The sequence below is a fragment of the Chrysemys picta genome, chromosome 25 (assembly GCF_011386835.1).
Source record: "Chrysemys picta bellii isolate R12L10 chromosome 25, ASM1138683v2, whole genome shotgun sequence".
Taxonomy (NCBI): domain Eukaryota; kingdom Metazoa; phylum Chordata; order Testudines; family Emydidae; genus Chrysemys; species Chrysemys picta.
This window is the reverse complement of record NC_088815.1, coordinates 3,210,330-3,226,264: the sequence shown is the minus strand read 5'-3', so window position 1 is coordinate 3,226,264 and position 15,935 is coordinate 3,210,330. Positions and strand designations below refer to the sequence as shown.

General features: G+C 47.2%; 1 protein-coding gene across 1 annotated transcript in view; it reads right to left on the bottom strand.

The window, feature by feature from the left end:
• Positions 1-13,007: 13,007 nt before the first annotated feature.
• The window catches only part of PRAM1 (PML-RARA regulated adaptor molecule 1), a 40,936-nt gene continuing 38,008 nt past the window's right edge, over positions 13,008-15,935 (bottom strand). Inside the window, exon 11 of the transcript XR_010594905.1 lies at positions 13,008-14,900. The gene's annotated coding sequence lies outside the window, so the exon portion shown is untranslated. The remainder of the gene's footprint in view (positions 14,901-15,935) is intronic.

Genomic DNA, 15,935 nt, shown 5'->3' with positions numbered 1-15,935 from the left:
CCCACGCTGAGGGGTCGCCAGCATCGAGAACTCCACGCAACCAGCTGCTGAGGGGTCGCCAGCACTGATAACCCTGCACCACCTATGCTGAGAGATCGCCACAATCATAGAACAATAGAATCATAGAATATCAGGGTTGGAAGGGACCTCAGGAGGTCATCTAGTCCAACCCCCTGCTCAAAGCAGGACCAATTCCCAACTAAATCATCCTAGCCAGGGCTTTGTCAAGCCGGGCCTTAAAAACCTCTAAGCCCTGGTTGGGATGCTTTAGTTGGGGTTGGTCCCGCGTTGAGCAGGGGATTGGACTAGAATACCTCCTGAGGTCCCTTCCAACCCTAATTTTCTAAGGATGGAAATTCCACCACCTCCCTTGGTAACTCATTCCAGGGTTTCACCACCCTCCTAGTGAAATAGTGTTTTCTAATATCCAACCTAAACCTCCTCCACTGCAACTTGAGACCACTGCTCCTTGTTCTGTCATCTGCCACCATTGAGAACAGCCGAGCTCCATCCTCTTTGGAACCCCCCTTCAGGTAGTTGAAGGCTGCTATCAAATCCTCCCTCACTCTTCTCTTCTGCAGACTAAACAAGCCCAGTTCCCTCAGCCTCTCCTCATAAGTCATGTGCTCCAGCCCCCTAATCATTTTTGTTGCTCTCCGCTGGACTCTCTCCAATTTGTCCACATCCTTTCTGTAATGGGGGACCCAAAACTAGACTCAATACTCCAGATGAGGCCTCACCAGTGCCAAATAGAGGGGAATAATCACGTCCCTAGATCTGCTGGCAATGCTCCTACTAATGCAGCCCAATATTAGCCTTCTTGGCAATGAGGGCACACTGCTGACTCATATCCAACTTCTTGTCCACTGTAATCCCCAGATCCTTTTCTGCAGAACTGCCGCTTAGCCAGTGGGTCCCCAGCCTGTAGCAGTGCATGGGATTCTTCTGTCCTAAGTGCAGGAGTCTGCACTTGTCCTTGTTGAACCTCATCAGATTTCTTTTGGTCCAATCCTCATAAGAACATAAGAACCTAAGAAAGGCCGTACCGGGTCAGACCAAAGGTCCATCTAACCCAGTATCCTGTCTACCGACAGTGGCCAATGCCAGGTGCCCCAGAGGGAGTGAACCTAACAGGCAATGATCAAGTGATCTCTCTCCTGCCATCCATCTCCACCCTCTGACAGACAGAGCCTAGGGACATCATTCCTTACCCATCCTGGCTAATAGCTATTAATGGACTTAACCACCATGAATTTATCCAGTTCTCTTTTAAACGCTGTTATAGTCCTAGCCTTCACAACCTCCTCAGGTAAGGAGTTCCACAAGTTGACTGTGCACTGCGTGAAGAAGAACTTCCTTTTATTTGTTTTAAACCTGCTGCCTATTAATTTCATTTGATGACCCCTAGTTCTTGTATTATGGGAATAAGTAAATAACTTTTCCTTATCCACTTTCTCTACATCACTCATGATTTTATATACCTCTATCATATCCCCCCTTAGTCTCCTCTTTTCCAGGCTGAAGAGTCCTAGCCTCTTTAATCTCTCCTCATATGGGACCCGTTCCAAACCCTTAATCATTTTAGTTGCCCTTCTCTGAACCTTTTCTAGTGCCAGTATATCTTTTTTGAGATGAGGAGACCACATCTGTACGCAGTATTCGAGATGAGGGTGTACCATTGATTTATATAAGGGCAATAATATATTCTCAGTCTTATTCTCTATCCCCTTTTTAATGATTCCTAACATCCTGTTTGCTTTTTTGACCGCCTCTGCACACTGCGTGGACATTTTCAGAGAACTATCCACAATGACTCCAAGATCTTTTTCCTGACTTGTTGTAGCTAAATTAGCCCCCATCATATTGTATGTATAGTTGGGGTTATTTTTTCCAATGTGCATTACTTTAAATTTATCCACATTAAATTTCATTTGCCATTTTGTTGCCCAGTCACTTAGTTTTGTGAGATCTTTTTGAAGTTCTTCACAGTCTGCTTTGGTTTTAACTATCTTTAGCAATTTAGTATCATCTGCAAACTTTGCCACCTCACTGTTTACCCTTTTCTCCAGATCATTTATGAATAAGTTGAATAGGATTGGTCCGAGAACTGACCCTTGGGGAACACCACTAGTTACCCCTCTCCATTCTGAGAATTTACCATTAATTCCTACCCTTTGTTCCCTGTCTTTTAACCAGTTCTCAATCCATGAAAGGACCTTCCCTTTTATCCCATGGCAGCTTAATTTACATAAGAGCCTTTGGTGAGGGACCTTGTCAAAGGCTTTCTGGAAATCTAAATACACTATGTCCACTGGATCCCCCTTATCCACATATTTGTTGACCCCTTCAAAGAATTCTAATAGATTAATAAGACATGATTTCCCTTTACAGAAACCATGTTGACTATTGCTCAACAGTTTATGTTTTTCTATGTGTCGGACAATTTTATTCTTAACTATTGTTTCGACTAATTTGCCTGGTACAGATGTTAGACTTACCGGTCTGTAATTGCCGGGATCACCTCAAGAGCCCTTTTTAAATATTGGCGTTACATTAGCTAACTTCCAGTCATTGGGTACAGAAGCTGATTTAAAGGACAGGTTACAAACCTTAGTTAACAATTCCGCAACTTCACATTTGAGTTCTTTCAGAACTCTTGGGTGAATGCCATCTGGTCCCGGTGACTTGTTAATGTTCAGTTTATCAATTAATTCCAAAACCTTCTCTCGTGACACTTCAATCCGTGACAGTTCCTCAGATTTGTCACCTACAAAAGCCACCTCAGGTTTGGGAATCTCCCTAACATCCTCAGCCGTGAAGACTGAAGCAAAGAATCCATTTAATTTCTCTGCAATGACTTTATCGTCTTTAAGTGCTCCTTTTGTATCTCGATCATCAAGGGGCCCCACTGGTTGTTTAACAGGCTTCCTGCTTCTGATGTACTTAAAAAACGTTTTGTTATTACCTTTGGAGTTTTTGGCTAGCGGTTCTTCAAACTCCTCTTTGGCTTTTCTTATTGCATTCTTGCACTTAATTTGGCAGTGTTTATGCTCCTTTCTATTTGCCTCACTAGGATTTGACTTCCACTTTTTAAAGGAAGTCTTTTTATCTCTCACTGCTTCCTCCAATTTGTCTAGGTCACGCTGGCCCCTATCCCTACCCTCCAGCATATCTACCTCTTCCCCCAGCTTAGTGTTATCCGTGAACTTGCTGAGGGTGCAATTAATCCCATCATCCAAATAATTAATAAAGATGTTGAACAAAACCAGCCCCAGGACTGACCCCTGGGGCACTCAGCTTGATACCAGCTGCCAACTAGACATTGAGCCGTTGATCACTACCCATTGAGCCCGACGATCTAGCCTGCTTTCTATCCACCTTATAGTCCATTCATCCAGCCCATACTTCTTTAACTTGCTGACAAGAATACTGTGAGAGACCGTATCAAAAGCTTTGCTAAAGTCAAGATATATCACATCCAATGCTTTCCCCTCATCCACAGACCCAGTTATCTCCTCATAGAAAATAATCAGGTTGGTCAGGCATGACTTGCCCTTGGTGAATCCATGCTGACTGTTCCTGATCACCTTCCTCTCCTCCAGAACTGATAATCCCACGCACCCATAAACTGAGGAATTGCTAGCACTGACAACCCCTGACACTGAGGGATCGCTGGCACTGAAAACTCCAACCCTGCAATGTTGAAAGATCACTAGCACTGATAACCCCACACCCTGCGACGCGGAGAGATCGCTGGCACAGATAACCCCAAGTCCCCTGATGCTGAGAGATCAGAGGAACCGATAACCCCTTGTCACCCGATGCTGACGGATCGCTGGCACCAATAACCCCATGCTCCCGCCCGACACTGAGAGATCAACAGCAATGATATCAACCCTCCCCAACGCTGAGGGATCGCCGGCTTCGAGAACTCCACGCCCCCACTGCTGAGGGATCACTGGCACCTATAATCCCACTCGCCCCAACACTGTGAAATCACCAGCACCGATAACACCATGCATCCCCACGCTGAGGGATCACCGACATTGATAACCCCACACTCCCTGACACTGAGAGATCGCCGACATTGATAACCCCACACTCCCTGACACTGAGAGATCGCCAGCACTGAAAACCCTGCATCCCCCGACACTGAGAGACTGTCAGCAGTGATAACCGAACAGCCCCGACGCTGAGAGATTGCCAGCACCGATAACACCTCACAGGCCCACGCTGACAGATTGCCGACACCGATAACTCCATCTCCCCACGCTGATAGCCCCACCCCCACGCTTAGGGGTTCCCCGGCATTGAGAACTCCACGCCCCCCAACACTGAGAGATCACCAGCACCAATAACCCCATACCTGTGACACAGAGGGATCGCCAGCACTGATAACCCTACACCCCCAATGCTGAGGGATCGCTGGAACCGATAACCCCATGCCCCCGACACTGAAGGATCGCCGGCACCAATAAACCCATGCCCACCCATGATGAGAGATCGGCGGCACTGAAAACCCCACGTCCCCCGACGCTGAGGGATTGCCGGCACTGATGAAAACCCCCACACACACACTTTGAGAGATCGCCAGTACCAATAACCCCATGCCCCCCGACGCTGAGGGATCGCCGGCACCGATAACCCCACGCTCCCGGCGCTGAGGGATCGCCATCACCGATAACCCCACGCCCCTGGCGCTGAGGGATCGCCGGCACTGATAACCCCACGCCCCCGGCGCTGAGGGATCGCCATCACCGATAACCCCACGCCCCCGGCGTTGAGGGATCGCCGGCACTGATAACCCCACACCCCCGGCGCTGAGGGATCGCCGGCACCGATAACCCCACACCCCCGGCGCTGAGGGATCGCCGGCACCGATAACCCCACACCCCCGGCGCTGAGGGATCGCCGACACCGATAACCCCACACCCCCGGCGCTGAGGGATCGCTGGCACCGATAACACCACACCCCATGGAGATGAGGGATTGCCGGCACCGATAACCCCACCCCCCCCGACGCTGAAGGATTACTGGCATCGATAACACCACGCCCAATGGAGATGAGGGATCGCCAGCACCGATAACCCCACATCCCCTGACAATGAAGGATCTCTGGCACCGATAACCCCACGTCCCCTGACGCTGAAGGATCTCCGGCACCGATAACCCCACGTCGCCTGATGCTGAAGATCGCTGGCACCAATAACCCCATGTCCCCGATGCTGAAGGATCGCCGGCATGAATAACCCTCTTCCCCAGTTACTGCTAGAATCACTGTCAGCGATAACCCCACTTGCTGGTCCCCAAGGGATTGTTATCACCGATAACCTTGGCCTTGGGAGCGCCATAGAGCAGGGAATCCAAATTCTTCTGCTAGAGCCCCTGAATTCTGAGTGACACATTGGGAGGGGCCAGGCTTGCATACAGGTTGGGGTAGAGGAACCACTGAAGCCACAGTCCCCACCTCCACCTCAGTGTCAATGTACGCACTCACTGTGGGGAGCCAATGGGTGGTTTACCTCATGTTTCGCAGCCACTCTCCTCTCTCTCTCCCTGACCGAGGCATTCACACTGCAGTCAGTGCTGGGGAAAGCATTCCCAGAACGTGCACTGCACTCTCTTTCTGGGAAGACACTGACTGAGAACACATCCCAGGTAACTTTGGCTGTGCAGGAATGGCCAGGCAGGATCAGCCATGGGGTCCACCTAGTCCAGTAACCTGTCTTCAAGGCCAGCACCAGATGCTTCAGAGGAAGGTGCAAGAGCAGTTATGGGATAACTTTCCCTCAGGGGCAGATTCCCCTCCCCCCATGGTTAGAGGCTGGCTGTGCCCTCACACAAAGTGCTGGAGATAACTTGTGTCTATGAATGCTCCAAGGGGTATTCTAAGACTAAGATTTTCAAATAAGCCTAAGAGGGTTAGGGGCCCCCCTCATTGAAATTCAATGGGATTTGGGCACCTAACTCCTTAGGGTTCCTTGAAAATTCCAGCCTAAATATCCTACTTGTTCATATCGGCTTTGACTAGGGCATAGAAGAACTAGCTCACGTCTCTGAGCAGAGCCACACGACCACACATCTCTTGCTCTGCTCTCCCCAGCTCAGCAGTCCCAGCGGGATCAGGCGGCTGAAATGCCTGGTCTATGTGTGTGTCTTCTCCTGAGAGGTGCCTGGTGGTCCAAGATGAACTTCTTGTCACTGCTTCCCAAGTTAGCATCCCCCATCCTGTAAGTGGGAACTGCATTCTTTGTTCCTAGATGTATAGGAATGCATTGGCCACTGTTGGAAGACAGGATACTGGGCTAGATGGACCATTGTTCTGACCCAGGATGGCCGTTCTTATGTTCTTCTGCATTTACGTCATATACCTCTACACAGATATCACTGGACTAGGCTTCCACGGGAGGTTGTGGAACCCCTGCCATTGGAGGCTTTAAGAACAGGTTGGACAAACTCCTGTCAGGGATGGTCTAGGTCCTGTGGTCCTGCCTCAGTACAAGGGGCTGAACTAGGTGACTTCTCAACGTCCCTTCCAGCCCAAGGTGTCTATGATTTTGTGATGTAGCAGTATTAAAAATTATTGTTTGCTTGTGCCCAGTTTACCAAGCAATTCCATATTGCTTGGTATCAATGACTTTCCCTCTTCATTATTTACCACTACTCTAATTTTTGTGTCATCTGCAAATTTTATTAGTGATGATTTTTTCCCCCAAGTCATTGATAAAAAATAGTGTACAGCCAAGAACTGATTTCTGTAGGACCCCAGTAGAAACATACCTATGCAATGACAATTCCCCATTTATAATGACAATTTTAGACCTGTCACTTAGCCAGTTTTTAACCCATTTAAGGTGCACCATGCTTTTTTTAATATGCTCTAGTTTGTTTAATCAAAATACTAACTTTATCAACCAAATCCGTAATCTCATGTGACGAAATGGGGGATTTTCTTGTTTTTTTCAATGGTTTGCATGCAGAGGGGATGGGATGCAGTTTCCCTGGGTATTACTGGTTTAATGAGGTGATGGGAGAGGGAGTTTGCTGTTACAGAGGACCAGCAACGGAACTTGGGACCCCAGCCAATGGCCTGGAGAATGGATACCCCAGCAACTGGTGAACTGGAGGCCCAGCTCGGGAGTCACAGCCAGTTCTGGCCAGGGGGAGGACAATGGGCTGCGAAGAGAGGACCCCGGTGACCTGACCAGCCGGTTCCAGCCAGTGGGAAACATAGGACAGCTGAGAGGAGAGGAGTGACCCTGTTTACCTGGATAGAAGACAGTGGACAGAGGCGGGGTTTGGGGGCAGGTGACATTGGATGCCCAGCTGGAAAGCATGGGGGGCTCGGGACTGGAGAGAGAGAGCACGCAGAGCCCACTTGGATTCAGGAGAGATTTAGATGTACTGTGCTGAGGGAGGCCAGGCCTGAGGGCCCTGAGAGTTTCCTGTGCTGTGTTCAACACTCAATAAAGCCTCCTGTTTAACGCTGGCTGAGAGTCGCTCAGGTCTAGAGAACATGGTTGCATTATTCCCTCTGGGAGTGAAGGCCCCAGGGGTCCAGAGCGAGTGCACTCCCTGAGGGGGCCCATGGCAAGAGACAGGTGTGCTAAGGCTCAGAGAGGCTCCAGGAGGCGGAGGGGCCTATGGCTTAATCCCTGAGAGAGAGTGGACCCCCGAGAAGGGCTGTCACACTGAAAGGGGTTCCCCCCAAGGACCATACGGGGCCAAGAGTGGGCATGATCTGTGAGTCTGTGACAACGTGGTAGCAGAGGATGGTTGGCAGATGCACCCTGTAGACAGTTGGCTGCGAGCGCAGGCGCTTTGCAGTGAGTGGCTGCCCACGATAAAATGAGGGAATTGAAGGAACCAGCGAGGAACTGGCCTAGAACCAGCTCCGTAAGAGCGACCTGGCACGTCTCTGCAGGGAGAGGGGGCTGAGCATGGGGCGGCTCACTAAGGAGCAGCTGATGGCTCAGCTTGTAGAGAATGACCCGTCTGAGGAACAGGCTCCAGACCCCAGGGGGGCTCCCGGGGTGCCCGGAGAGCTAGGGAGTAGCCGTGAGGGCAGTCTATGTAGCAACCGGGAGTCTATCAGACTCGACTCCCCAGTCAGCACAGGGGAACCCCAGTCAGGTTTCTCCTTGGAGGAGCTGCGGAGGCTGGAGCTAGAGCTGAAAGCGAAGGTGCTGGAGGAGCTGGAGGACTGTTCAGAACAACGGAAGCACAAGTTGGAGTTGGAGGAGCAGCAGGCCAAGAGGGCCTGCCGGGGGTAAGTGGGGAAGGGCCCCGAGACACCAGTTTTGTGGGGAATTTAGATACCAAAGTGCTGCCCCAGTTTAAGGAGGTGTGGGGGGGAAATATTGATGCCTACCTCACAGCCTTTCAGAAGGTTTGTGATCTGAACCAGATTGACCCCACAGACAGGCTTCACTGTCTGACCCCCCTGCTGGGTCCCAAGGCCATAGAGGCGTTCAGCCAAATGGATGGTATTGAGACGAGGACTATGACCTATTCAAACAGGCTTTGCTGCTGAAGTTTGAACTGACCCCCGAGGCGTACAGGAAACTATTCCGGGGTGTACGTAAGACCCCAGGTGTCACTTACAAGGAGGTCGCCAACCTGCTAGGGGAATATCTTCGTAAGTGGGGGAAGGGCACAGGGGCCACTACCGCAGAGGACGTGTATAACCTGGTGGGGTTGGAGCAGGTGTATGACATCTGCCCTCCAGACCTTAAGATGTGGTTAGTGGACCAGAAGCCTAAAGATCTGCGCAGTGCGGATGCACTGGTGGATGAGTTTGTGAACAGCAGATGGGGGGCTAAGGAGGGACCCAAAGAGGTCGAGGTGCACGATCACCTGCCTACCGAGGTGCTAATGGGTAACGACTTGGGAGAACTGGCCGGATGGCACTCAGAGCACCCTGGTCCTTACCCGGAGCTAGAGCCAGCGAGGGATGCGGGATCTCCCGAAGGGAGGGATCGAAGCACCGAGGGTAGGGCTTGACAGGGCTGGGCCGGCGCCTCCATCCCAAGGTGGGGAAACTGTGGCACTGCCAATCAGGGCTGTATCCTCAAACCCAGCAGCTGAATTCTAGACGGAGCTGGAGGAGGATCCCTCCTTGGAGAAGCTGAGGCCCCTTGCTGGCCACAGCGGTGCAGGATCCCAGGGGGAGGACCGCCGGGAGAGATTCCTGTGGGACAAAGGATTCCCGTACCGGGACTGGACTGGTTCGGGGCAAACTGAACCTTGGAAAGCCAGGAGGCAGTTAGTGGTCCCCCAGAGGTACTGCCGCAGACTGTTGTACTTGGCCTACGATAGTCCCCACTCCGGGCATCAGGGCATCCAGCGCACCAGGCAGAGGCTGCTGCAGAACTTTTACTGGCCCGGTGCGCTGGATGCCCTGACACACCCCAGCCCAGAGAACTGGCCCATGGCCTTGAGCTGCTCTTGTCACCCCCAATAATAGGGGCCTTAGCAACGTGAAGTTCACTTGTCTGCAGACAAGAGTCATCATGTGAGGGAGGAAATCCAGGGTATTTGAATTCTGACCTGGGATTCTGGAGGGCAATGGGGTGAGTGAGCGAGCATTCGCCCCAAGCTACCACGACATACACAGACTCTGCCCAACTCTTTCCCTACAAGCCAGAGAGGTGCTCAGCCCTTCTCTTTGTTTCCTTCTTTAAAAAAAACAACAGATGCCCATCCATACAGGCCACATGGCTGTTTCCTTACTGAGACCACCCTCCACCCCAGACTCCCAGCCCTGCCCCCATTCCTCCCCATGATCCCCACGATCATCCCCAGTGTTCCCGGCAGCCCCCCCTTCCTCCCTGCTCCCTCCCAATTTGCCCCATAACCAGGGCAGGGCCAGCAGCCACAGAGCACAGGCAAGGTACTCTCCTTCTGACCTGAGGCCCTGAGCACAGCTGTAACTCCCCGCCCACTATGGCATCTGGGGAGGGGCATGTGACCATTCCTACCCCTCCCTTGCATCACCTCTGATGGTAGCAGTACTGCAATCCCCTCACAATAATCTTGTGAGCACCCCACAACTCCTTTTTGGGTCGAGGCCCGTACAATTACAACACCGTGAAATTTCAGGTTTAAATAGTTGAAATCATGAAATTTATGATTTTTTAAATCCCATGACTATGAAATTGTCCAAAATAGAATGTGAATTTGGTAGGGCCCTAGCTCCAGGGCACGTGGGCTCATTGGGCACGGGAACACAGCAACCTGAACCTCAGTGGGTCATTGGGCACAGATGCTCAGCAGGCAGGGAGACTCGCTCGGCAGGCGTGGCAGACGGGGTGTCACTGAGAATCACCAGGCTTGGCGCTTGCTTCACTTAAGTAACCAGCTTATCTCTGCTCTGGGCAGCATGCTGGGAGACATAATTGAAGTGACAGACATTTCTAAATCCTGCCAGATTAAATGAGGTTGTTCCAGAATGAGCAGAGCTCTGAGAGGTAATAACCAAACCACAGCACCTCTCAACTACCTAGCACCAGAGCCAGCTAAAATAATGCCTACATCAAAAATCGGGAGGAAGTTGTTGCATATTCTAAGAGAACCAATGTAATCTAACACATATTTTTAACTTTGTGTTATTCATTAGCACTGCATCCTTGTCCATGGTCCCAAGGGTCCTGGGAAATGCTGAAAGATCGGATTAGTCAATTACATTTTGGCTCAGTTAATTCCTCTACAAGAAGCTCATAGACGAGAGGCAGCATGAGGGCAGGTATCAGAAATTGCTAAATTCTAATCCCACCTCTGCCACTGACTAGTGGTGTGGCCTTGGGCAAATCTCTTCATCTCAGTTGCCAGCTCTCTCTAATGGGGCTCACTATTTATTGACACACTTCCCAGAGCTGGTGGGAGGACTCCTCAAGCACTATGCACGTGCTGAGTACTATGACAACAGAACCTGGCTCATTTGCACAGTGGAGCAAATCCTGCACCTAGCAGTGAGCCTGAGTAGCTGGACCAGGAACAGGGCAGATGTGTGGAGAGGGGGTGGTGAAATGAACCTGCCCCCTCCATGCTGCAGAACTATTCCCCAAGGCAGCTGTAGCCTCTCCAAGGGAAAGGCCAGACAGCAGTGGGTACTCTAGCCCTGCGTCTCCCCTTCCCCACCCAGGTCCTCCCCCTGTCTGCACATTGCCAAACAAGGAGCCCTTGCAGAACTGGGCTCCATACCATGCTGGCTTGCTCTGTCCCCTCCTTGTGCAATGGAACTGCGCTGGTTCCTCTGCCAGGGACACCGCCCTGGCAGAGTGAGGGGCAGGGTTTGGCCCACTGTGAGTGAACGATTTCTGCAGATCAGGAAGTGGAGAAACCTTGAGACTGCGTGGAGGACTCCTCACCAAAAGGGCCTTTAGTTTGGCAACTGCAGTTTCGTTTGGATTCCTATGCTAACCCTTCATGCTGTGCCAATCAATACGTTTTGTGAAAATAAATAAGCATTAGTTCGAAGAGAGCCTGCTAATGCTGCTAGAGCTGTGCTGGGGAGCAGGGGTGAGATGAACGGGTGTTTTTCTCTGTACAATTTATAGCGTGAGGTTTAATTTCTACACAAAAGAAGTTTTATAGCAATAGTCCCGCCCCGTGATCCCACCCCAATTTTTCTGCACATACAATATGTTTCTGCCACTTACCAGGTCTGTCAGCTCCAAAACCCTCAGCAAAAATCCGAGCAGGCATCCAGTTACAACAGAGAGCATCGAAAGAGTCAACAGGCCATTCTTTCTCCAGAAAGCTCGGATCCAGTTCCAGATGGCCGAGCAGCTAACGGAAAGTGAGTTTAACGAGGCTTTTTTAATACATTCCCACATGATCCTCTTTAGAGGTCCAGAAAGTTCCACTCCGAGCAAAATGTCTCTTTGATGCTGCTAATATTCCCGAGGTTGCTAGTAGTCATCATTAGTGATCTTCCTTGTTCTGCAAAATCATTTCCCTTTGCCAGGTTCAGAACCCACCAGAAACCAGATCAGAATCAGAGACCTCTCTCTCACATAATCCCAAAGGGAAAACCAGTGTTACACTGCTATTTGGGACCCATTCGCCTTAATGGAAAGTGACATCTTAGACTAGTTAATCCAAGCTTTCTAGTTGGCTGGAAGAAAGGTTGATGACAAAAACATGCATAGGTTAACCCCTTCATTGCTATGTGGTTACACCAGGTACACTCTCCGCAGTGCTCCACGTGGACATGGAATCAGAGGTTAGAGGAGGGAGAGTTGCATTAGTTCACACAGCTCAGAAAGCCAGTCCTGGATGGTCAATCCTACAGAGCTGTCATTTGGGGTACACGTGCTTTGCACAGGGTCGCAGGTCGAGGGTCCCTGCTGTGGGTCCCACACTTGGGCTTTAGTAGGCTGACAGCAGTGACTGGAACTAGGATCTGCAGAAAAGGACATAGGGGTTACAGTGGACGAGAAGCTGGATATGAGACAACAGTGTGCCCTTGTTGCCAAGAAGGCTAACGGCATTTGGGGCTGTATAAGTAGGGGCATTGCCAGCAGATCGAGGGACATGATCATTCCCCTCTATTTGGCATTGGTGAGGCCTCATCTGGAGTACTGTGTCCAGTTTTGGGCCCCACCCTACAAGAAGGATGTGGAAAAATTGGAAAGAGTCCAGCGGAGGGCAACAAAAATGATCAGGGGTCTCGAGCACATGACTTATGAGGAGAGGCTGAGGGAACTGGGATTGTTTAGTATCCAGAAGAGAAGAATGAGGGGGGATTTGATAGCAGCCTTCAACTACCTGAATGGGGGGTTCCAAAGAGGATGGATCTAGACCAGAGGTTCCCAAACTTATTTGGCCGACCGCCCCCTTTTCAGAAAAAAAATTACTCCGTGCCCCCCTGGAAATCTACCTTCTTTAAGCGAACAAACAGAAAGATGCAGTGACAAATTTGCGTTCTTTTATGTATCTATATTTCTACCTACGTCCTACAATATAGTAAAGAAAGATGTTGTAAATAAGACACTTTGAAGCTTGAAATTATAAAATTATTTATTAAAATCATCCATAGTAACATTCTCATTACACACAGAAAATTAAGACAACGAAGGATAATATTAAAATAAAAATTACGAATAACATTAAAAATAATCCTAATGAGAAGGATGAACCTGGTGCTGCTATCAATTTATTAACGTTCGGCTCTATTTTTGTCAGCAGCATTCTTAAATCACCGCAATGAGCTATTTGCAGTCGGTTCCTTTTTTTAGTTAACAGATTTGTGACCGCACTGAACCCACGTTCCACTAAATATGATGAAGGAAATGCAATTAAAAACTTTTGTACTATAACCCATAATCCAGGATAAAGTGGAGGTATCTGCTTTTGCAGCCAGAACTGTTGGTAGACATCTTTGAATTTAAATTTCAATTCCTCATTTGTTGTTACTTCTATCAGTTCTTCTTGTAATTTTGTAGATTCTTCTGTGTTTGTACTTGAAAAAGGGTCCAAAACCCAATCGGGTATGTTCATTTTAAGAATATCTTCAAATCGTTGATTGAAGTCAGAATGGAGAGCCTCCAAGTGCTGACAATAGGTAAGCAAGTCTTCATCATGTTTTTCTACTGTTGATAAATTTGGAAACTGGCTGAATTCTCCTCGTCCTAAATTTCGTTTGTACAGAAGAAGTTTTGCCACAAACGCGGAAATAACAGTTTTTGTTTTGATTAAATTCAGCTCATCGCCTTGGAGCTGTAAATTTGTTTCATTAAATTTATTAAACAAGTCTGTCAAATAAGCTATGTCATTTTTGGAATCAATCAAGTTGGCTCGTAAAGCATCATCTTTGTTTTCTAGGAACTCTAGCACTGAGTCAAAGAGTTTATAAAACCGATCCAAACAGGCACCTTTTGATAGCCAACGAACTTCTGTATGAAGCAGCAAGCGATTGAATTCTTCATCGTTTTCAATACAAAGTTGTCCAAACAATCTGTCATTCAATGAATTGCTTCTGATTTTGTTGATTGCTTTAATGACATAACGTAATGACCTATGTAGGTGTTCACTCAGATTTTTGGAAACTAAATGTTGACGATGAATGACACAGTGTACAGCGAATACATTCGGAACCGCTTTTTTAAAATATACAAGAAAACCCCTGTAGCGCCCTATCATCGCTGGAGCACCATCAGTAGCAACTGACAAGATATTACTCAGGGGGATTTCTTTTTCTTTAAAAAACTCCTCCAATGCATGAAATATCAATTCTCCTTTAGTATCAGTTTGCAAATTTTTAGCAAATAATAATTCTTGGCAAATTTTTTCTTCTTTTATGAATCGCATGTATGCTAAAAGTAAGGCTTCATTTCCTGGCAAAGTTGACTTATCAAGCTGTATAGAGAACTGGGATGTTTTTAAATACTCACATAATGAGTCTTGAACATCTTGAACCATTTCATCAATTCTTCTTTGCACTGTATTATTGCTCAAAGAAATTTTCTTGGTAATATCAGACGCTGGCTTGTGTAGCATAGTGCGTATTACCTCACTTATAGCCGGTAGAATTAGTTCTTCACCAATCGTATGCGGTTTTCCCGATTTAGCAAATAGTAACAAAATATTGTAAGAAGCACGCAACCCATCGTCATCTTCTTTGGATGCTATTGAAAAGAGTTTTGCCAATGTCGGCTGTCTCAAAAAATTTTCTTTAAGTGCTTGAAAATAAGATAAATCCTTATCTTTCTTATCAGCATGAACTTTTGTCAAATGTTCTTGTAGTCTTGAAGGCTTCATAGCTTCATTTGATAAAACTTTTTGGCAAATCAGGCACATCGGTAATGTATTGTTTGTAGGCGACTGAATAAAGCCATAGTTCAAATATTCAATACTATATTGTCTACATTTTTTCTTGGGTTCAGCCATGATATTATCTGTAAAAGAAATAAAATGTATGTGTTTATTTATCATAATAAGGGTTTAAAATTATCAAGATATATAACAATTTATATAATTTAAAAAGTGCAATTTCTCTCGCCGGAACCAAAATTTTTTGCAATAGTTGTGTTATTAGAATATCGCCCACGACATCAGGTATACAGTGGTTTTTGCGTAAGACGGCAAAAGACAACCAAACTAAAATACTAATGAAACTAATAAACTGGGTTTTGTTCTTTGCTCAGCATTAGATATATGTATTTGATATTAAATTGTCAAATATCAAACTAAATTTATCAAGAAATAATTAATTTAAAAAATAATCAATATGCAATTAAAAATCAGTTAATAGTTTTAATTTAGTTTGCCCTTATTTAAATAATTGTTCCTTATTAACACACACCTTATTTACCAATTAACACAGATGATTCGATAGATATAAATAAATGTTAATAGTTACTAGTTTTTTTACGATTTCATTCCCCTGTTTTCGTTAATATTGTAATAAAAAATATGACAAATATATTGACTGTACACTTCAAATAATACTGTACTGACACAAGCCTGCTACGATTTTATTATTAGTAAGTGCTAGAGACACAGAAACATATGGTAGATATGTAAGAAAATGTATAAAAATACTCACGTGTAAATTGCTGTTTTATTGAAACAATAATAATACAATTTGCTTTGTATGTGATCCGTAATCCGTAAAGATCGAAGGTATCGAATATGAATAAAAAAATTTAAATACTTATTGCACTATTGTTAACTGCTTTTTACACAATTCAGAAACAATCTAAATTAGATTTCATACATGTCGCCTATTTATAGTATCGTATTGTAAACAAGTCATTACACGCACATATTCCTGCCGATGCATGCTGGACTTCCCGACAATGGCGATACACTCGCCTGCCAACACTTGCTTGTTAAGAGCTGTTGGCGGACTTGACACCTGATCGGTTATAATTTGTGAATTTATTTGGAAAATAAAGTAATCACTACAACTTTAACTCTATGTTACACAA